Source organism: Peromyscus maniculatus, chromosome 3, assembly GCF_049852395.1.
Source record: "Peromyscus maniculatus bairdii isolate BWxNUB_F1_BW_parent chromosome 3, HU_Pman_BW_mat_3.1, whole genome shotgun sequence".
Taxonomy (NCBI): domain Eukaryota; kingdom Metazoa; phylum Chordata; class Mammalia; order Rodentia; family Cricetidae; genus Peromyscus; species Peromyscus maniculatus.
In genome coordinates this window covers 6,938,548-6,961,668 of record NC_134854.1, presented here as the reverse complement: position 1 = coordinate 6,961,668, position 23,121 = coordinate 6,938,548, and the positions used below count along the sequence as shown (strand labels likewise).

Sequence of the window (23,121 nt, the reverse complement as noted above, 5' to 3'; positions counted from 1 at the left end):
ATTTGTTTTTTCTTTAGATACCCGGAATATCTAGTCTTTAGCATTTGGTCCCCTGGATGTATGCTATATGGGTTTTCTAATTAGAGACATAAAGAGCATGTATCATAGTAGGAAGGCAGATGGGGAGAACCAAGGAGGAGCAGAGGGAGGGGAAACCCAAATTGTGGTATATTATGGGAGAAACACATCTATTTTCAACAAAAAGAAAGTATCACTTAAAATATGATGTTTTACCTAAGGTTATGGTCTTGTTTGTCCACAGCTGTAGCTATCCTCAAATGCATGCAGCTCACTCCGAGGAGGACGTAACAGCGAGAATGTCAGTAAAGCTGGATTGGAAACGAAAATTGGCATTAGAATAAAACCGAGGAAATAAAACCAGCAGACATAATGGCCACAGTAAGAATAGTAATGATAATAATATTGTTAATAATAATTTAATTTAAATTTTTATGGTAAGTTTAGTATGTGTGTTCTACTGAGTCGATTTTCTGTTTATAGTTTATAAGTCTGATTCTTTTCTCGTGTCTGGTAATGTTTGTCTGTATGCTGCATATTGTTCATAATATGCTGTGAGAAATTCTGTAGGAGTTTTGTTAAATGATTTTAAACTTTGTTTCACTATGTTTGTTAAGTAGCAATTATATTGGTGAAATTATTAAGGCCACTCCATGTAGTTAAAAGGAAGATTTATTTAGTGGGTAACTTACAAATAAAGGGATTGGTAGGTCGCGGGCTCTGAAGAAGGTGTATCGCAGTCCAGCGGTGTTCTCTGGAGCTCTGCTCGGTCAAACTCCAGCTTCCAGGGTCCAGGAACAGAGAGAGTGTGCTAGCCCATCCAGCTCTCGGGCACAGGTACCTCCCTTGGCCCCGCCTTGTAGGCGTGACATTTGCTGAAGCCTCAATGGGGATTGGAACTTCAGGATCAAAGCTGAAATGGCTACCCACTACACAATTAAATTTCTGCTTACCATTAGGCATTATTTATTTATTCATCCATTTAGCTTTAGTGCTAATGTAGATCTCTTTCCATTCTGTCTTCTTTGGTGTTGTTGCTTAGATTTTCTTTCATTTTGTTATACTTTTGTGCCTGTGATAAAGTAGACAAGTGCTGTGCCATGAGCTGGGTCACTAGAAGTTTGTGTTTGTTTTTCTTTAAATTTTAGTAAGACTTCCCATTTTAGTTAGTCTTTGTATACTCGGGATATGAGGATTTATTATTTACAAACGTTAATCCACCAGAGTTTCTCAATTTTTCCAAGCCTGTTATGAATTCTGAGTGCTGCTAAAGCAAAGTCTAAATAATCTATGTAGCATTAGACAAACAGTCTGGAAGAAAATAAAACAAAATGAAAGGTATAGCATGCTCTGATGGTTACTAAAGTGTGTTTGGCAAATAGTCAGTTGTGAAAACTTATGAAATGTAAAATGTTAGTATTTATATGCATCCTCATTGAATTTGGTAGTTACAACAATAAAAGAAATGCAATGAAGGAAAATTAAATTAGTGAGTTTTCAATTCATAGGTGAAAATCAAACTGATACATATATATATATAGTCTTACTGTATATTTCTCCCAGACAGACTGAGGCAGTCTCTGTTCAATCAAAAGCAATTAAGACTGCTTCAGATGAGCAGAGCCATTCTGTACTAAGGAAAATACTGTAATATTAATGCGGCTTTCCTGCCAAGTTTACTTTTTCAGACTGTGTAAAGAGAGGCACATTTCAAATGCAATATTGAAATGGCTGGGAGAAAACAAGAAGAAGATTAAATCTGGCAACAGTGTTGCTGTACCGCACATCCTGGAGAAAACAATCATGTTAGGAGAAGACTCTGTTTTCCACATATTCACAGTAACACTGTGAGCCTTAGCTTTTATAATTTTTCTTATTTTGCTTCTCCTTGCCTCCTTGCATTCTTCAAACAGTCTGGTCATGTCTCTGACCCATAGTCACAAGGCTCCTGTCTTTCTGATAAATTTTCTTTTTCCAAATCATACACTCTATGGGAACAAGCTATGAGCGAAGTTTGAGGAAACTGTTTTCCTTTTGGCATGTTAGTTTGGCCTTCATTAACTGAGCAGCCTTGTTATTTTAGTAATATAAAGAATATTATTATGAAATTATTAAGTGATCTTATTTTCATTTGTTTATTATTTGAGGGGATGGGAAAAACATTCATCAACTAGGAGAGGCATAAATTTGATAATCATCATGCAATTACATGTAGATATTGTAACTGAGTGTACCCTTTTAGGGCCACTGGAAATCATCAAGTGCGGACTTTCAGAAGGGATTGGCACTTATGCAGAATATGACTTACAAAACCAAAGCAGTAAACCATGCCTGGATCTCATTCTCATGGATTCTAAGCCATATGGAGAACTTTAGCAAACACATTGAGGAGAAAGGGGACTATTCTTGGCTAACAAATCTGTATCATCTGAATTGATTGGTGCCAAACATAACATAATGATAATTGCATAAATATCCATAGAGAGTTGAAATGGAGCCAAGTAGGCAGCAAGTTTGAGATGAGACAACCAAGGCCACTATAGCTCTGTCTTGGTTACAACATCCCCTAATGGTCAAAATATTTCCATAAAATTAAACACCCTGGAAGCTGCGATTAAGTTCTTCATGTTAATCAGAAACTAAGGCACCAGGACACATTCCTAGCTGCCAGTTATGGATATCTATGAATGATTTATATCTTCAAAAGATCCTTGCTTCATGATAATACCAGTTGGATTGAAAATGTATTATGTCTTATGGATATATCAAGATTATGGAAAGATAAATACTAAGAAGATTTGGTCTTCCTTGATGTGGGAGGTTGAAAGTCTACCCAAGAAAATGTATTCCTGTCTCATAAAGATTCATAAACATCCCTCAACAAAACAGTAAGTTCAAGTATCTAGCTGGTACCAGCTTCAGGATGGTCTGCATACAAAGCTCTCCAGAGTATACTTTTTTTTAATTTTTCTAAGTCCTCACTTAAACTGTGCCACTCATTTCATTTCTTTCAAAGAGATAAAAGAGAAGCCTAAGGTTGGAAATGACTAAGAGAAACCTCTGAACTATAACCTCTGCTTGTACATGCACACCTGAACACACACACACACACACACACACACACACACACACACACACACACACGCAAGCCCATGGAAGCACACACAAAGATTACTACTAAATCAGTGGCATGATAATATCTTCTTAAAATACTACAAGTTATCTGAGAATATCATGACAGAAACTCAATTTTTGCAGACTCCCACATGTGAGGTAAAAAAACATTAAAATAATACATAGAAACAGATATTTTAGTACATTTTACACTTTGAAAAATTAAATACAATCTTCATGAAAATAATTCTCAGAACCAATATGAAAAGGAAAAGGTTAATAATTACATAAAATACTTTTATATAATGAAACATAATTGAAAGATAGCACTTTAAGAGTGTCTTCAAAACATGTCCAAATTATAATATTAACCTTTCAAACATTGTCAATTAATATATTTTAAATTACCAGAAAATACTGGTAAATAGTATTAAAGGAAGTGATTTGAGAAGGATAATATAGAATAAATCATTAATAGAATTGTTAAAAAAATAACCTTCCATATCCATTGAAAGAATGAATATCTGCAGGAAATATGATTTCATATTGCTCCACATAGAGAACAAGAATACACTATTGTTAAACACACAGGTTTCCCATACTTTTTGTGGGAAGATAACAAAGACTAGAACACCTGCTTGGTGATATATATCTGACAACACACAAATAGATATGATAGTTTGTAAAATGGCTGAGTCTAAGGCCAGCCAGATGGTTCAGCAGATAAAGGCACTTTCCACATAAGTCTGACAAATTGAGTTTAATACCCACAACCCATGTTAATGTGGAAGTAGAGAAATGACTACATAAAGTTGTCCTCTGACTTCTACTTGTGTGCTATGGCAGAGTGCATGCAGAAACACACACAAGAGAAGTAAACCAAATACATATTTTCAGAAATTGGCTAAGTCCTGGAATTGTACTTTAATTCTCAAATCTTCCTTGCCCTTAATAAAGGAATTTTTTTCAGTTTTGTTTTAGTCTTATTTATTTATTTATTTATTTATTTATTTATTTATTTATTTATTTATTTATTTATTATTTATTGGTTTTCCGAGACAGGGTTTCTCTGTGTAGCTTTGCACCTTTCCTGGAACTCACTTGGTAGACCAGGCTGGACTTGAACTCACAGAGATCCCCGCCTGCCTCTGCCTCCCAAGGGCTGGGATTAAAGGTGTGCACCACCACCGCCCGGGCTTTGTTTTAGTCTTATATAAAAATAACTTCTGCATTCCTAAAATAATTTTCTTATGATTTATATACTTTTTAATATTCAAGTAAAGTGACATACAATTATGACAATGTGTGTGCAAATGTGTTGTCTATGTGCCTCAAAATTTTTTAGAGCACGGTTTGCATAGTTTTTAAAGCATGCTTGCAGATAGGAGATAAAAAGAATGGATACAGTTCCTATACAGATAACTAATTGTACTAGATTTCATTTCTCATTTCATAAAATGGCTATGAATTCCCAGGGAACTCAGAGAAGTGTTTTAACACTAAATCAGCTTCAGGGTTGAAAAGATGCAGATGGCATTCCACCTTATACTAAACAGTTAAGAAAATTGAGCAAAAAGAACATAATCTTATTTCTTGCTTCTAAAAGGCACATAACCAGTCAACAGTAGCCAACATTATAATTTTCCCTGCTAATGTCTGTATTAAATCGCAGGTATTTTGTGCATATTGCATACTTTAACAAATAAATGCAAATCTTACCTTTTGTATTATATGTAAATCATGAAAGCTCAAACTCAAATATGAAACCTTAACTCAGCCCACACAGTAGTGTGAGATAAAGCTGAAATTTTAACAAAAGTATAGTAGGTCCACAACAGTTTACTTTTTTCTGTATTAGCCATATTAATATTGAAAGTTGAAGCATATTTTCAATTATAACAGTGACTCTAAGAGGTCTATCTACCTATGATGTAAAAGTGCTAGTGGATTGGCTATGTAAAATTTTTCAAAGAAAATCCACTTCTACATTATCCTATTATCAGAATAATGAAGTGAATGTAATGGTATCCCTGGTGATTTAACTTAATGTATTAGTCAGAGTTCTCTTGAGTAACAGAAACTACAGAATGAATCTCTCTCTCTCTCCCAATATATATGTACATATATATATAATATATAATATATATATAAATATTATATAATATAATATATATGTGTGTGCATGTGTTAACTTAGAGGCTATGGTCCAGCTAATCCTATAATGGCTGCCTGTGAACAGAAGTTTGAAGAGTTCAATAGCTGTTCAGTCCATGAGGCTGGACGTCTCAGCTGGTCTTCAGTACACCAGAATCCAAAGAGACAGGATCTAATGTCTGTGAAGTGATGGACTTGCTGTTGAAGCAAGGGCAAGCAGCCAAAGGGTGAAGGTTCCTTCCTCCATGTCCTTATATAGCAGCAGAAGGCATGGCCCATATTAAAGGTGGATCTTCCCCATCAAAAAATCTGGATTAAAAGTGTCGTTTCACCTCAAAAATTAGAAGTAGATCTTCCCTCTTTAAATTAAATAAAAATCCCTCACAGGCATGCCCCACCATTTTTTATTATTTTTATTTTTATTCCAAATGTAGTCAAGTGATAACCAAGAATAGCCACTGCAATTAATAATAAAATATTTCTGTACATTTGGATTCTAAATATTCCAGAGTAAACTCAAGTTAGAAACATTTTTTTTATTTATTTTACAATACTATTCAGTTCTACATAATAGCCACAGATTCCCTTGTTCTCCCCCTTCCTGCCCCACTCCCCTTCCCCCTAGCACACCCCCTATTCCCACCTTCTCCAAATCAAGGTCTCCCCCGAGGACTGGGATCGACCTGATAGACTCAGTCCAGGCAGGTCCAGTCCCCTCCTTCCAGATTGAGCCAAGCGTCCCTGCATAAGTCCCAGGTTTCAAACAGCCAACTCATGCAACGAGCCCAGGACCTGGTAACACTGCCTAGATGCCTCCCAAACAGATCAAGCCAATTGACTGTCTCACCTATTCAGAGGGCCTGATCCAGTTGGAGGCCCCTCAGCCTTTGGTTCATAGTTCATGTGTTTCCATTCATTTGGTTATCTGTCCCTGTGCTTTATCCAACCTTGGTTTCAACAATTCTCGCTCATATAAACCCTCCTCTTTCTCACTAATTAGACTCCCAGTGCTCCACCAAGGGCCTAGCCATGGATGTCTGCATCCAGATTCCTCAGTCCTTGGATGGGGTTTCTGGCACAACTATTAGGGTGTTTGGCCATCCCATCACCAGAGTAGGTCAGTCCCGGCTATCTCTTGACCATTGCCAGCAGTCTTTTGTGGGGGTATCTTTGTGGATTTCTGTGGGCCTCTTTAGCTCTTTGTTTCTTCCTTTTCTCATGTGGTCTTCATTTACCATGGTCTCCTATTCCTTGTTCTCCCTCTCTTTTCTTGATCCAGCTAGGATCTCCGGCTCTCTTTCCCTCAACCCTTGCCCTTCATTGCTTCCACTCGTGTCCAGGCTGTTCGTGTAGATCTCATCCATTTCTCCCTGTCTTTCTTGGGGTCCTGTTTTTCAGGTAGCCTCACTGGTAATATGAGTAGCAGTCCAGTCATCCTTGTTCCACATCTAGCATCTTCCTATGAGTGAGTAAATACCATATTTGTCTTTCTGAGTCTGGGTTACCTCACTCAGGATGATTTTTTCTAGATCCATCCATTTGCCTGCAAACCTCATGATTGGATATCAACATGTAGAAGGCTGCAAATAGATCCATATCTGTCACCGTGCACAAAACTTAAGTCCAAGTGGATCAAGGACCTCAACATAATTCCAGCTACTCTGAACCTGCTAGAAGAGAAAGTAGGAAGTAGTCTTGAATGCATTGGCATAGGATATCACTTCCTAAATATAACACCAGTAGCACAGACACTGAGACAAACAATCAATCAATGGGACCTATTGAAACTGAGAAGCTTTTGTAGAGCAAAGGATATGGTCAACAAGGCAAAGCAACAGTCTACAGAATGGGAAAAGATCTTCACCAACCCCACATGTGACAGAGGACTGATATCCAGAATATATAAGGAACTCAAGAAATTAGACATCAAAACGATCAACTGTCCAATTGAGAAATGGGCTTTAGAACTAAACAGAGAATTCTCAACAGAGGAAACTCAAATGGCTGAAAGACATTTAAGGAATTGCTCAACATCTCTAATCATCAGGGAAATGCAAATCAAAACAACTCTGAGATACCAACTTACGCCTGTCAGAATGGCTAAGATCAAAAACACTGAAGACACTTTATGCTGGAGAGGATGTGGAACTAGGGGAAACTCTCCTCCACTGCTGTTGGGAATGCAAGCTTGTACAACCACTTTGGAAATCAATATGGCGCTTTCTTAGAAAACTGGAAATCAATCTCCCCCAAGATCCAGCTATACCACTCCTGGGCATATACCCAAGAAATGCTCAATCATACCACAAGAGCACTTGCTCAGCTATGTTCATATCAGCATTGTTTGTAATAGCTAAAACCTGGAAACAACCTAGATGCCTTTCAACTGAAGAATGGATAAATAAATTGTGGCACATATACACAATGGAATACTACTCAGCAGAGAAGTTAGAAACATTTTAACATGGGATGGCATAACTGTGGCCAATTTATCTACAACTTTAGCTTCTTTTGCATGTTCTAAAACTGCTCTGAGATAACGCCATCACAGAGTTCTAACTACTAGAAAAAAAATAACAGAAATTACCATTATTTCTGTTTCCTAAAATAGACTTTTGCTTTCTAGTATACCATAGCTACCTGGGAGGTCAAGACTTTCTTCTGCAATATCAAAGTGGAAGAAATCACTGTTCCATAAACACCAATTTCCTTCTGTCCTATGGAATTAACAGTATCATCTGTGTAAGTATCATAGAGGACATGGGTCATAATTGCCTTATGAGGGGCTAAGAATGTTGAAAATGTTTATTAGCCATTGAGTATTCACATAATACATAATACTAATAATATTCTGCATTTATAGTGAACATTTTAGCCATTTAACTTTTGGGAGATTACATTCAATAAATGCAGAACACTATGCATGCCTCTCAGTAACATACCAATATATTGGATGGTAAATGTGCATTCATGAAGAAACCAGTAGACACAGAAAGAACTGAAAAAATGTATATGGTAAAAATAAAGTTAATTATCGTATATGCCTGCTTCGCAGTATTATTTCCTGCACCAATATAAGGAAATATTTATCAGAGAAAAGAGGTGCCATCGTAAGAAAAAACACAATTGCATTTGAGTTCACAAATACTTTTGCTTTTAAGAAAGAGTTTCACATAGCCAAGATTGCTTATAACTCAATGAGTAGCCAAGGTTGATTTTGAACCTCTAATCCTTTTGCCTGTACCTCTAGAAAGCTGAAATTACAGATCTGCTCCATCAGCTGAATTTTATTTTTACTGGGAATCAAACACAGGGCTTCATTCAATCACTCTAAAAATGAGCTATATCCCAGTCTTTAATTTAAAAATCTTAAAAGAAAAATATCCTTACCAAGACCATTGATGCTAACCCCTTACTTTCTTTCCCAATTATGAAGATATAATAATAAATATTGACATTTTATAATTAAACTCAATATATTGAATAAAATATTGAATAATTATATATAATGTATTATATACTATGTAAAAATAATGCAATGCTTTTATGTATATAAATGTATATATATATATAAAATATGTATAAACACATTTCATAATGAATGCCTGAGAGATATATAAACTCATTTACATCTCCTCTTACTACTATTTCACTAAATAGACATAGTATCAAAATACTCTCTAAATTCATATCCCTCCTCCTGTAGTTAAATGTAACTCTCAGACCTAATCAGGGAAGTTTCTTTATGTAGCACACAGTGGAAAATACAGAAATTCTCAAACGGGCCAAACTACAGAGACAAAGGGGCTGCGAATGCTCAGTCACAAAGGAGACATCTGTATCACACCCGTACACAAAGCTCAGGGAGCATCAGGGAAGAGGAGGCAGAAAGACTGGAAGACCAAGACTGAAGCAAAGCAGCAGCATTGTCCTGACATGGCAGGACAGCGGCATTCAGGAACTCAAAAGCAGTGACTGCCTGGACAAGATCAGGCCAGTAAACATTGTAGCATGGAGAGGGGAGATATTCAGGATTCAACATTCCTGAATGAAGAGGTGTTATCAATTGATGCCTGCTGAAGAAGGTGAAGTCAGTATTATGTAAAGATGTGGCTCCTGGTATGTCAACCATGCATCCGGGGACAGCCCCATACACTCAGGAGTGCATGGGTAGCACAAATGGGTCACTGGGTTATTAAATTTAGGGGAAAAGGAGCATTAAGTTGTGAGATAGCACATGGTGTCGATTTGGGAAGAGTTAAGGGAAAGAGTTGGAAAGATGTGATTATATTCAAAATCCATTGCATAAAATTTACAAAAATATAATAAAAATATTTCTGAAGAAACAGCAAATATGAGGCTCTACCTTTCAGTAACAATTTAATAGTAATTAAACTGAAAATGAATATCAATCCTTTAAAATTTTTAAGAAAATAGAGAGTAAGGACATATACAACTTTAACTTGTACAAGGCTTTCATAAATGTAATATTAAAACCTAATGAGGATATTATAGAAACATTTCTCAAAAAATAAAGGTTTTAAACCTTTCATTAAAAATTTTATTGAAACCCTAAATTTTAAAGAAAGAGAATATATCACCTTCAAATGATACTTGTGATGAACACTTACCATCAGAAAAATTTTAATGTAGTTCATGTTAATAAGAAAAGAAATATATGATAGAGTGAATAGTCTTTGATACAAGTAAGCATGTACACTCAATTAAAAACTAACAGAAAATAAAATCAGAGGGTTTAGCAATCATATAATAATATGATCATCAATAATTCATCTGCTCTGGTTTTGTAAAGTATTTCCCTTAAGTGTGGTAGGACTTGTGACTTGTTTGTAACCAAAAGAACATGGTAGATATTGGAGCTGGAAAGTCACTCCTCCATTATGTGATCTTTGTAGGCCTGTGCCTTTCTAGCTAACTCACTAGAAAAATCTCTCTGATGAACTGCTGAGGTAAGGGGCCACACTGGAGGGGTTTACAAGAGAAGGAATGGTTGTGGAATTTACTATAAGAAACAACAGGGGGCTGGAGAGATGGCTTAGAGGATAGGAGCACTGATTGCTCTTCAAGAGGTCCTGAGTTCAATTCCCAGCAACCATATGATGGCTCACAACCATCTATAATGAGATCTGGTGCCCTCTTCTGGCCTGCAGTCATACATGCTGTATACATAAATAAATAAATCTTTAAAAAAAAAAAAAAAAAAAGAAACAACAGAAAGGCCTGAGTTCAGTCCTCCTCACCTATGTACAACTGCCTAAATGATGGCCGGTGCGTCCCTGAGGAGATGACACAGAAGGATTCTCAGTGAATATACGGCCAGTTGTTCTGGACTAATAAGTGAGCTCCAGGCCCGTGGGAGACCCTATCTGAAAGGAGATGGGAGGCTTTCCTACGGATATATCCAACATTGTCCTCTAGCTTTCAAACACATGCGCGCACGCGCGTGCGCGCGCGCGCGCACACACACACACACACACACACACACACACACACACACACACACACACGCATACACACTGAAACAAAAGAGAAGAAATACAGATTGTGGGTGCTATCATGACACACATGGGAGAATCTCGGAAACCAAAAGTGATTTGCCCTCCGATAGCATATTGAGGAGCTGAAGAAACCCCAAATTGTCCTAAAGACATTGTCAGTAGAAATCTGGACCTGGATCAGTACTGGTTAGAGTTCAGAAATAGATGGGGCTGTGGTTACTACAAATGGAAGAAGAAACCTTATTATGTGTTTTCTGATTTTTGTTAGCTTAAAACAGCTTCAGAGGATCGAGGCATATTAAATGAGGCATAAGTGTGCTATGATTTTATTCTGATAAGTTTTTCCATCAATATTTCATGGGGATGTTTACTTACTTAACATTATTACTTGTTATGATATTTGGCTAAATATTATTTTTCTAATTTATGTCCCCTAGTTAACTATACTGTTACTATTTTTTCTAGGTATTTAAGTAGAAATAATGATCACTTTTTAAAAAAATGGTAATTTTTGAAAGAAGTGATTGTACGTTTTCCAACATTGACTTCTCCTCTATTTTGATTTGTGGAAATATAATCTCTTGTAGCCCAGGATGACTTTAAACTAGCTATGCCCTTGAGGCTGGCCTTGAACTCCCAATCCTCTTTGTCTTCTTGCCCCATCCTCCCAAGTGGTGTGGTTATTAAGAGTGGATCCCCACACTCAGCTGATTAGAGGCTTCTCCAAGACTAGCCTCAAACTCAAAATCTTGCTGCTTCATCTTCTGCATTTGTCTGCCAGCTTGTACCATCACAGTTGGCAGGTTCTCCAGCTTGGAGAACAAAATTTAACCAAATCCAGTAGTCAATAAATAGATCTTGAAGTAATTTCACCTAAGATTCTAGGCTTCATGCTGACCAGTAGACAAGACACCACATTGAGAACAAAATAAGCTATATCACATATAGTTCCTTTCTGAAAAGAAAATAATAATAAGAGATAAGCATTCTTGGATGAAGAAATGGCTCAGCAGTTAATGAGGCTCCTCTTCCAGATGACCTGCACATGGCAACACATAACAGTCTATAACTCCAGTTCCTAGGAATCCAATGCCCTCTTTTGGACTCTTTGGTCACTGTACTCACAGGGTGCACAAATATGTATGCAAATGAAAAATCTGTATTGGTGAATTTATTTTGGCCACTCCATGTAGTTAAAAGGATATTTATTTAATGGTGTTACTCACAAATTAAGTGATAGGTAGGTCGCAGGGTCTGGGAAAGGTGTATCGCAGTCCAGTGGTGTTCTCTGGAGCTCTGCTCGGTCCACCTCCAACGTTCAGGGTTCCAGCACAGAGAGCAGGCACAGAGAGAACGCTGGCCCATCCAGCTCTCAGGTCGCCAGGCACCTCCGCTGGCCCCGCCTTATAGGCGTGATAGTTGCCAGAGTCTCAATGGGGGTTGGAACTTCCAGATCCAAGCTGGATCTCCCCCTTTTTGTCTAAATAAGAAGGTTCTAAACTAATACAAGACTATATACAAAGAAATGGTTATCAAATATTGTCCAGGAATAATGAGGGATAATGACCTAGATAAGATGTAACTACAACCAATGCAAACAATATCAAGCAAGAAACACATACTAAAATCCAGAGTACAGATCATAGGTAAATGGAATGTTATAAAGATCATTCAAAGGTGTCCTATCCTAAAGAACCTGAATCTAATACTTAATATGTTCTATCTAAGATATTAGACCCCAAAGCTCGAGTTTCCACCTTAAACCTGAGAATATTTAATAACCAATTCTAAACAGAGCCAAAACCAGGTTCCTGCTTCATGTCTCATAAGGGCAGCTAGACACCACAAAACGCTGGTTTGAACTACTGGTGGGTTCCTGGCATTTGCATTTGACCAGCAGTATGGTGGTAATGAGGTGTCTGCCAGCAGCACATTACGCTGTGTGGTAGAGTCTTTACTAGCATTTTTTTTTAAAAAAAAAAAAAAAAAAAGTTTTCTGGGATACACGCTGCTTTGATAAAAGCTTAGACCCACTATTTCTGAGACTTGATGACTCACAGAACTGGCGGAAAACGCCATGTTGGTAAGCTGAAATGGGCGGAGCCAGCAGCCACAGCACCTTTTCAGTCTTAGAATACTGCAGTTTAAAGCAATAGATTCACAATACGTAGGCTTGAAAGAGACCAAAAAAAAGATAAAATAATATAAAAAAGCCATGTAACGATGAATATTACACAGACAATCTGGATTGTGTTGTCTTTGGGATTTTTAACTGCAAAAAAACATTTGATCGAAAAGATGTTAAATTAAACCAATATGTATATTTTAAAGGTACCTTGACTTCAAAATTTGGATTTAAGGATATGTTACTTTGGAAAAGATGTTCTGCTTTTGTTTCCACAGAAAGCCAGAGGCTGTGGATTTGTTCCAGATTAAGATACATCAGGTTTCACCAGCCAAGACCCCCTGAAAGGTCTCCGACTACACCATGGCCCAGATGATCTAACATCCAGAGTGGTTTCAAGGCAACTGGTTCACACAATACAGCCTCAAGGACTACCCCATAGGCCTAAAATTTTCTTTGCATCCCCATAAGATACAGTGCCCCCCTCTAGCAGGAAGTAGTAAGAGATACTATGCCCAAATTCCCAAATATACCAAGCTGGCTTTAGAGGTGGAATTGCCTCACCTCCCATCTAAACCCAGACATATTGCTTAAAAAAAAAAAATGGTTAAGAGATTCTTGTGTCCCAAATCAGAAGAGCCCTCTGGTGTGGGACAGAGAAAAACGAATATTTTTATTTAAAACAGGTTGATTATAAATGTGATCTCTTTCTAAAAAAGAAAAGGGGATATGATATAGATATATAGGAGGATATGGAGATGATAAGATAAAAGGGTAGATTAATGAACCTACTTTTATAGAACAACTTGTTTAAAATGTTTTACATTGGTATAGATTTTAGTTTATGTTGAAAATGTTTTACATTGGTATAAATTTTAGTTTATTGATACAAACTTAAGGTTAATTTTGTTATACTGTATATATATATATATATATATATATATATATATATTCTTGTTTGAGGTATTATGCTTATGTAACTCATTTAAAATTTTAATGGATAATTAAAAAATAGATTAATAATTAGTCATCTATGATAATCATATTTGTAGCCATATTAGTTAAGTCTTCTAGGTATACATATATATATTTCAGATAGATAGGTAATCTTCAAACACTTCATAGACCTAGAGAATATGACATCTGAATAACTTAGAATTCTGTTGACATGAGACACAATTACTCCTGGCTGCACCAATTTGATCCTGAGAGAATGTTGGGCTTCTAAGCCATTTCCATTTGGAAGTTTGTCTTCTTGGCACAAAATGGCCTACTGGGCAAAGAACTGCCCTTGCCTTGATGGCTGACAGTACAAATGCAATGCTATCCTTTCTGGACAAGCGGGACACAAGGAAAGCGACTACTGTACTCTGCCAAGACAGGGTAAGATGGTCTTTCAGAATTCCTGCTTCTGAAATGGTCTGTCAGATACTCTAGGCCTGTAGCCAATTTGAATGCACCAACAATGCTGAGAAACTTTAGGTGACTGTCCAGGCTGCCAGCTGTCTTGGTCTATTCTTGCAAGATTCCCAAAAGTTGCTTGCATCCATCTACCATTTCTCAGGTACTATTATGTTCTTTCTCAGGTCTTTGATGTGGTTAAAGACTAGATAGTTGTAATTTCCTCAGTTATGATAAAAGATAAGTTAAATATAAAACCTTAAACTCACAAATATAAGATAGATAGGACATCTTCTTTAATATTGTAACTGCAATTCTTGCTCGATAATTGTTTTGTTATATGTAATTTTACTATGTTAAAGTTAAAACCTTCCTTTTTTTAAAAAAAAAAAAGAAGAAGAAGAAAAGGGGAAGTGCTGTGGATATTGCTCTATATAAATAAAACACTGATGGCCAGTGACCAGACAGGAAGTATAGGTGGGACAAGGAGAGAGGAGAATTGGGTAACAGGAAGAAGGAGGGAGAGAGACTGCAGCCACGACCAGGACAAGCAACATGTAAAGACGCCGGTAAGCCACCAGCCACGTGGCAAGGTATAGATTAATAAAAATGGGTTAATTTAAGATAAAAGAACAGTTAGCAAGAAGCCTGCCACGGCCATACAGATTATAAGTGATATAAGCGTCTGAGTGATTATTTTATACGTGGATTGTGGGACTGTGGGGCTTGGTGGAACCTGGAGAGAAGCCCTCCAGCAACAAATCTGTACACATAAAATTAAAATAAATAAACCATTTTTAAAGAAGAGAAGTAATTTTTCTCATAAAATAAGTGTTTTAAAAATTGTTTTTGAAATTTTAGCAGAATGTACATATGTATACATGTGTATATATTGTAAATTTATGTGCTTTCCACTGAAATATATAGTATATTTATATATATGTATATATATATGACATTGATGCTTTTATAATATTTGTTACAGATTTTACACATATGGATAAAGAAACAAATAATTATGTAACAATATATTAATGTAAAAATTGAACTTTTGACTTAGTACAATTTATTATGGACTTAAACATTGGGTGTAGTTAATAGATGTGATTGAATTTTTTTCTTTTCCTTTTTCTTTTCTTTTTGTTTTTAGGTAGAGTTAGCCTCTCTACATCTTTATATTATCTACCTCAAAATGGAACAATTATTTATAACACACAGATCGAATTAGGCTATGTATTTTAAGCACCTGTGAACTACAAAAGCAATATATAAATGTAGAGTGTGAATAGAGGTGATTAGGTGTGAACTCAAATATGGTGAGATTTTTTAAAAAAATAACATTTTGATGGGACCATTATATGAGATTCTAAAAGCACTTAAGAAGTACAACACGTTTTTTAGTACATGAGCAAATAATTAACTGTGATTTTTGAAACTAAACTTCCAAATATGATAAGGGAAAATAAATTACTTTTAAACCTATTAAAATATTTCCCTTAGAATCTCTACATAGGATGATTCAGTTGTATGATACTTATAATCCACTGTTTAATGGACAGTACCCAGTGCAAAGTAGCATCCCATCCCATAAGGAATACTGAACGAATTCAGCAGTATAGTTGAAGTGACAGAACAGACAGAATTAATTTAATTAGGAAAACAATGTGCCCTCAAGTGTAACTCTTGGAAACTGTGGAATAACTGAATAGGAAAGAGAGATGTCCTGGCATAGTGAAGATTGCAGAACGTAAGACAGGATCTAAGTCCTGAGTTATCCCTATGGAGCCAGCACGGTAAGTAGCATGGCCCTTGAATGCAGACAACTTGCCCAGCTGAATAACAGGGAGATGAAGCAACAGAACTCAGGCAGTTCCTAACCTGAGAAGAATTTATGCATGATTGAGGTGTAGGTATCCAGGTACCCAAAGGGTGGCACCCACCAAATAGGGACAGCCAGGAAGGAAATGAGAACTTCAGTGGAACAACCGCAGGGATCTAGATGCTCCCTGAAATCTAAATAAGTCAGGAGAATGTTGTTGGTTTTTTCTAGAGTCTTCTAAAAATGGACAAACTAGAAAACATTATGACTTCATCCCAGTGAAAATGAGACAGGGGAAAAAAAAACAGTCAATTCAAGATGGAGTCAAATAAACAGCAAGATACTAAGCTTGTATTACTCTAAGTGTATAAATGTATTCTGTGTGTAGGAGAAACTAGCAAGTCAGAAGTAGTCAATATTTGAACAAAATTAACCAAAACAATGAAATGACTATTCATCACAGCATCCAAGTTTCTCATGGAGAAGATATGACTACGTCTAAAGATATTTTAACATTTTAAGAAATCATATAGCTTCAATTATTTTTTGTTATTTAAAGCACTTATTGATTAAACTTAGATGTAGGAATTTTTTTAGCCTTTTAGAAATCCTCCAAAAAACTATATATTTGGTCGAAATTAAACATTAATTAAATTTATTTATTTAAATAGTTCTCATTATTATTACTTTTTAGTGTTTATACACAGACCTCTTGGTATTTTGCTCATATTCACCCCCATTGTGAGTTACTGTCTCTGACAACTCTCCTATTTTCTTAACATATATGATTACATGTTTGCATTTAAATATTTGTTCTACATGTAATGGAGCGTATGTGTCATCTCCTCACTTCCCTCTTGTTTCACTTTTTCCTTTAGTCCTTGATGGAGTTTCAATGTGATATGTGACCCTTAAGAGAAAAGCAAAGTATAAAAAACAATAACGTCCATCACTTTTTTAGAGTTTATTGGTGAAAATATATATTAAAAGAAAGTGCATATAAGTACAAATAGAGATAAACAAACAAGATTTTAACAGTGCAGATAAAACAAATAGCAGATTTTAAAGATTTTTTTCTTAAACATCTACATTAAAAATACTGTGGAGACTTTTTCAAGTGTTAAATTTCATTAATTGATCCTTAAAGTGGAAGAATGTCTCTTAATTTAAAATACACAGAGTCTGTAACCATAAAGAGGTTCTATCTCCTTGTCATCTGTGTATTTATTAGTTAACAGCAGAGGCAGACAACTACCTGAACTGCAGACTCATCTTAAGAAATATGAAGAAGTACACACAGGGCTGTCTTGGATATCAATGCCACATGCAGAGATTTTTAAAAGAATTCTGAGAATTGAGTAAAGTTTAGCTGGGTTCCAAAAGAATTACAGATCCTATACCCAACTCAAGTAGGCATGAAGGATACACATTAATTAAGGTTGAAGTTAGGAAACAGAAAAATGATGAGAAAGATGAATCTTGGAACTGGATGACAAAGTTGCAAGATAACTAAAATCCCACTGAAAGTAACAAGGCACAAACGCATCTGTGCACTGGTAGCTGAATCTCAATGTGAATCTTTAGGTCAGCTATATAAAATATGCTTTGCATATATATACATATATATATATATATATATATATATATATATATATATATCTTATCTTGAAAATCTTTTCAATGTATCTATTTCAAACTTCAATTTGGACTGTACAAATGGATGTTAACCCAACACTTCTCATAAATACAATCCTGTTATCACACCTATTTTGTCTCTCCCTGTTTCAGAACCACCCTCCTCTGCCTCCTTATCCTTTCCTCTCACTCTTCACTGTTGTATCTCTCTCTCTCTCTCTAGCTTTGTCTCTCTTTCTCTCTGTCTCTGTCTCACATCTTTCTTTGTATCTCTCTGTTTCTCTGCCTCTCTGTCTCTCTCTCTCTTCATCTCTCCCTTTTTCTTCCCTCCCCTCCATCCTCTTCGAGTCTACCTCAACCTCTGAATAATCATCCACATTGATATTAACTTACACATGTAGTCACATATGCCAGATACAGAATAAAATAATGTATTACAAAGACCTTCCTTTATGCCTTGACACCAAAAATAGCAGTTCTTTCGATTTTAAATGTTAATCCATAGTGTTTCTAACATATTTTGTTTCTACATACAATATACAAATTGCATCATGGTGTGGTCATCACTCTGCCAATTATTTTGTTGACCCTGACTTTTTAGCAGTGCATCTGGGTTGATACATTACAGAAATAAGACTCCTCATGCTTATTTCTAGATATTGTTCTATTAAAAATAAATAAATAAAAAAAACTGCTCTACTCATGCCCGAGATGGCTTGAGGTTTTTTTTTTTTTTTAAGGTTATTGTTCACATAGCACATTTTTTTTTGTCTGCAGTTTTTCATTTGAGATGTAGCTGATTTCTTTGGAGAAGATATGCTTTTTATAATGATGAAGAATTAGAATGAGCTGCTCCACATAGTATGTAAGTATGATGCTTCCTTTCTTGATAATGAATTGTGTGACATTCATAAACTATAAATTAATATTAAATTTTGGTTTAATGGATAAACTGATCAAATTATGAAATACTGTGTGTGTGTGTATAGTTTCTGTCTTGTCTCATATTATTTATTCCTCTTGAAATCATACAAAATTTTCAAAGTTTAAAAATTTTTATCATTGAAACCTAATTACGTGTTACTTGAAAGTGCTTCTGTGGATGCCCTGAAATCAGATTCCATTTTTTTTTTCATTTGAGAAACCACTATTACTCAATACAACTATTGTATTTCCCAAATCTCTCTACTGGTGTTTGCCTGATAAGCTTTCTATAAAAGTGTTTTTTCTACCTATTTCATTTGGTTTATCAGTGAGACTGCTTGCCTATCTGTTATTAGCCACCACAATGACCTAAATCTGGAGTTTTATAACAGAGTTTGCTCTGAGAAATGGCAAGTTCCCTAGCCGATGGTCAATTTCTACCTATTTGTCATTTAATAACCCTGTGAAAGTACAGGAAAATAATAGCTATTTTGGAAATTTTAATTATAAACCTTGCTTCAGATTTATTTGAGAGTATCATAATTAATTTAATGCTAAATATCTCTATTTCTGAATTAGTAGACTTTCTATTTGTTCTCATCTCCCTTTTATTTAATAGCACCTTACTAAGTGTAGTGATCCCACCACGGAGAATGCAAAGGAAGTATTGGCACAAGCTTGAGTCTAGCCTGGTCTACATATCAAGTTTCAGGCCAGTCAGAAATTCATAGCGAAATGTTTTAAAAACCAAACCCAAAGCAGTAACAACAAAACACCTAGATGTTGTTATGGTTCATGACTCAAATGTTTTAATTTCATTTAATCATTCTTTTATATTAATTAAATGTAGATGATAAATTAAATATAATACTTATCTATTTCATAATAATCTAATGTTAATTTTGAATACATGTCCTCCATGTGATGATAATACTAGAACTCATTTGCTCTGTATCAGTCTTAGTTCTTGGAATTGTCAATCTTGATCACCCACAAATTCTAATTCATATATCAGAGCATTTTCTTATAAGTTGGATCTATAGTTTTTCAATTCCAAATATAATAACCAGCATTTTATATGAAAAAAAGTAAATGCATTATCCATTATGCTCTGAAAAGTTAAATCAAATGAAAAAGAAAACAAGGTTTTCTAACATTAAAATACAGGAACATCCAATATGTGTATAGAGATAAGCATGTATCATATCATACACACATACATTTCTCATCAGTTTCTAGTGATGTGAGTATAGATATCTATGGTTATGGTTTAGCAATTTTACTTTATTTTACATGTTGGAACTACATGGTGTTTTATATACTAATCTTATATAAGATCTGAAAGGGATATCTTGATAGAGGGAGATATTATGGGGTGAGAAATCTGGTGCTAGGAAAGTTCCCAGGAATCCACAAGGACAATTCCAGATTAGACTCCTAGCAATAGTAGAATGGGTGCCTGAACTGGCCGTCTACTACAGTCAGATTGATGACTAGCCTAATTGCCGCCATAGAGCCTTCATCCAGTAACTGACAGAAGCACATGCAGAAATTCACAGCCAGGCCAAGCTCTGGGAGCCCAGGTGAAGAGAGGGAAGAGGGATTATATAAGCAAGATGGGTCAAGATCATGATGGGGAAATCTACAGGAACAACTGAATCAAGCTCATAGGGACTCATGAACTTTAGACGGACAGCTGTGGAACCTGGGTACAAGAGACAGCAGCTTGAGGGGCCCCTGACAGTGAGATCAGGATCTATCCCTGGTGCATGAGCTGGCTTTCTGGAGCCCATTACCAATGGTGAGATGCCTGGCTCAGGCTTCATGCAGTGGTTAAGGGCTTGGTCCTGCCTCAACTGAATGTACCAGGCTTTGATGACTCCCCATGGGAGGCCTTACTGGTTTGGAGGAGGGGGAGAGTGGAGGGGAGCAGGAGGAGGGATGAGAGTGGGATCTGTGATTGGTATGTAAAATGAATTTAAAAATTTTAAATAAAAAAAGAAAGAAACCAGCTCTATAGTAACTTCTCTGTTCTGTGTCACCTGATCACATTTGTCCTTAGTTTCAACATCCAAAACCAGTGTTGTCTCAGGGAAAGTTAATATAGCACCAATTCCACTGGGGCTTGGGCTGCTACAGTTAGGGTGGGTGTCCCTGTGGCTAGGGTGGGACTGTGCTGGGAATATATCACTGTTTAATGAAGAGTCCTTCTCAAAAGAAACAGCTTTTTTGCTAGGAGAATCTGAGTGCACCTTCCAGATGTAATGGTGCAGGTGGGAGCCTATCTTATAGTCCTCAGCAGGGGAAGTAGCCATCTCTCTCTCTACCTGTCCCCTGTGCCCTGAATTCTCCTGTACCTCTCCCGGAAATCTGTGGGAAATGGCAGGTTTATGATTTGGCAGAGGGAAGATAAATAAATGCATTTTGAATTAATGGGAAATAAGTAGGTTCAAAATCCAAACACTCAAGAGGGTGAGGCAGGCAGATTGTCAATAGCTTGAAACCAGCCTGTAAATAGGGTACTGAGTTCTAGGCCAGACTGAACTACAGTATGCGATCCTATTAGAAAATGCAGAGAGGAGGTGGGTTAGAGAAGAGGAAATGGAAGAGGAGGAGTTGGAAAGGGGGTGGGGGAGTGGGAGACTATGAATCTAAACTAAATTTATTAGAATTTTATTAAACTCTGGGCTCCACAGCTCAGAGCTCCTGAGACAGATCTCAGTTGTGACTTTTTCTGTTCATTAATGGAAATTTCTATTTTGAACTGGTCCAAAAAGGATGTGTGGTTTCTGCATTTCTCAATGGTAGAGGATGTCACAGCTCCTAACTCTTGCCATATGAAAGCTGAAATTGGAAGACCCACTTTGAATTTGCCAATAATAAAACTTTAAAAAACAATACAACAGAAGAAGATATTTTTTATAAATTACTTTTACCTAATTCATTTGTAAGGCCTGTTTAAGCCCTGAAATCTGTAGGTCAATATCAGGCTTAGCTGAATATTTATGATTAAACAAACCACAATGTATCAAAACAAACCACACAAAAAGAGTTCATTTGACTTTGAAATTAAAATTCTGTAATTAATAATTAAAGTTCTTCATTTCTTGGTGCTTCACCAAGAAACTAAATCCTGGATTAGTCTTGCTGCCAGTTATATCTCACAGAGCACTGGAGGGAAAAAATATGGAGAACATTTAAAGTTTGGGTACTATAATTTTCTCATTAGCAATGTCCTACCTCACTCCTTCATTTAATTCTGTGTTTTTACATCTGAAATCAGATACATATGGTTTCTAGTTCACTGTAATTGTTTCTGAACAAATTCAAGACAAGAAAAGACAACTGGAGACCAGCATCTTCTTAGTTATCTTTTGATCTGTGAAAGACTCATAAACCAGGAAACTCAAACTATATTTTTAAGACACAGTTATCAGGCCAGGAGCAGCATCTGTCCCCCTCTTTACTGCTGTTGGCACTGGAGACTTTACTCTTTTGTCTGTGATTCCCCAGTAATAAAGGACTGAAAATGATTCACACTAGTCCTGTCCACCTAACAGAAATGAGCCCAGTGTGGAAAAGGAGACTGTCGGGAAGTATCGGGCCTAGAAGACAGCACAGCCATCTCAGTGACAAGCCATTAAGGCTTTTGAAAGGCAAAATCTAATACAATTGGGCTTTGTGAGAACACCAAAATGATTTGATTAATGATACACCACAAACAAAAATTATCTGTTAAAGAGTTTTCAAAAGAAAAATAATAATTAATAATGAAGCATTCACTTTAAATATCATCTATAATTACTATGATAGTCTATTTCAAATGAAATTTTGCGTTAATCACTTTATACTCATACATGAGTGAAATCTTCCTGGATTTTGAATATTTTCCAGAATGAAGTCTTGGGTGCATTGAATGTGCTGGGGTTTTTGTTTTGCTTTGTTTTTGCTTTGTTGTGAGCATAGAATGCTTTATGGATTAAGACTGGAAATTATTTGACTGACTGCTTTGAAGGATGTCAGTTTCCACAGCTATTTTCTTTTGTACTGGTTTTGTTTAGCTTTTGACATCACAAAGTGTGTACTATTAGACCTTAAGATCAAGCTACAGAAGAGATTCAATAGAGCAATTTAAGAAACTTGTCTGCATCCCAGGAATAAATGCTTTTGAACAAAATTCTCAAAAATACCATTTCACTCTTCTATAGGCCACTATTCTCTGAAAAAAATAATGAAGAGAAATGGCCCCTTAAGGCAAAACAAAATTGTCTTTCCCAACTGTGCCGTGCTGATATCTTCCCTGTGGACTCCCAGGAGCAGTCCTGGTCTTGGTCAATTCATGGAGGTAAAACATCAGTAGATCCTCAGAATGATGAAGGCATTGTTTTCTATTTGAAGAAATAAAACATTTT

General features: G+C 36.1%; 1 long non-coding RNA gene across 1 annotated transcript in view; it reads right to left on the bottom strand.

Moving 5' to 3' along the window:
* Positions 1 to 23,121, bottom strand: part of LOC143272135 (uncharacterized) — a 73,926-nt gene that overhangs the window by 10,891 nt on the left and 39,914 nt on the right. Inside the window, exon 2 of the long non-coding RNA XR_013049570.1 lies at positions 235 to 329. This is a non-coding gene — a long non-coding RNA (uncharacterized LOC143272135). The remainder of the gene's footprint in view (positions 1 to 234; positions 330 to 23,121) is intronic.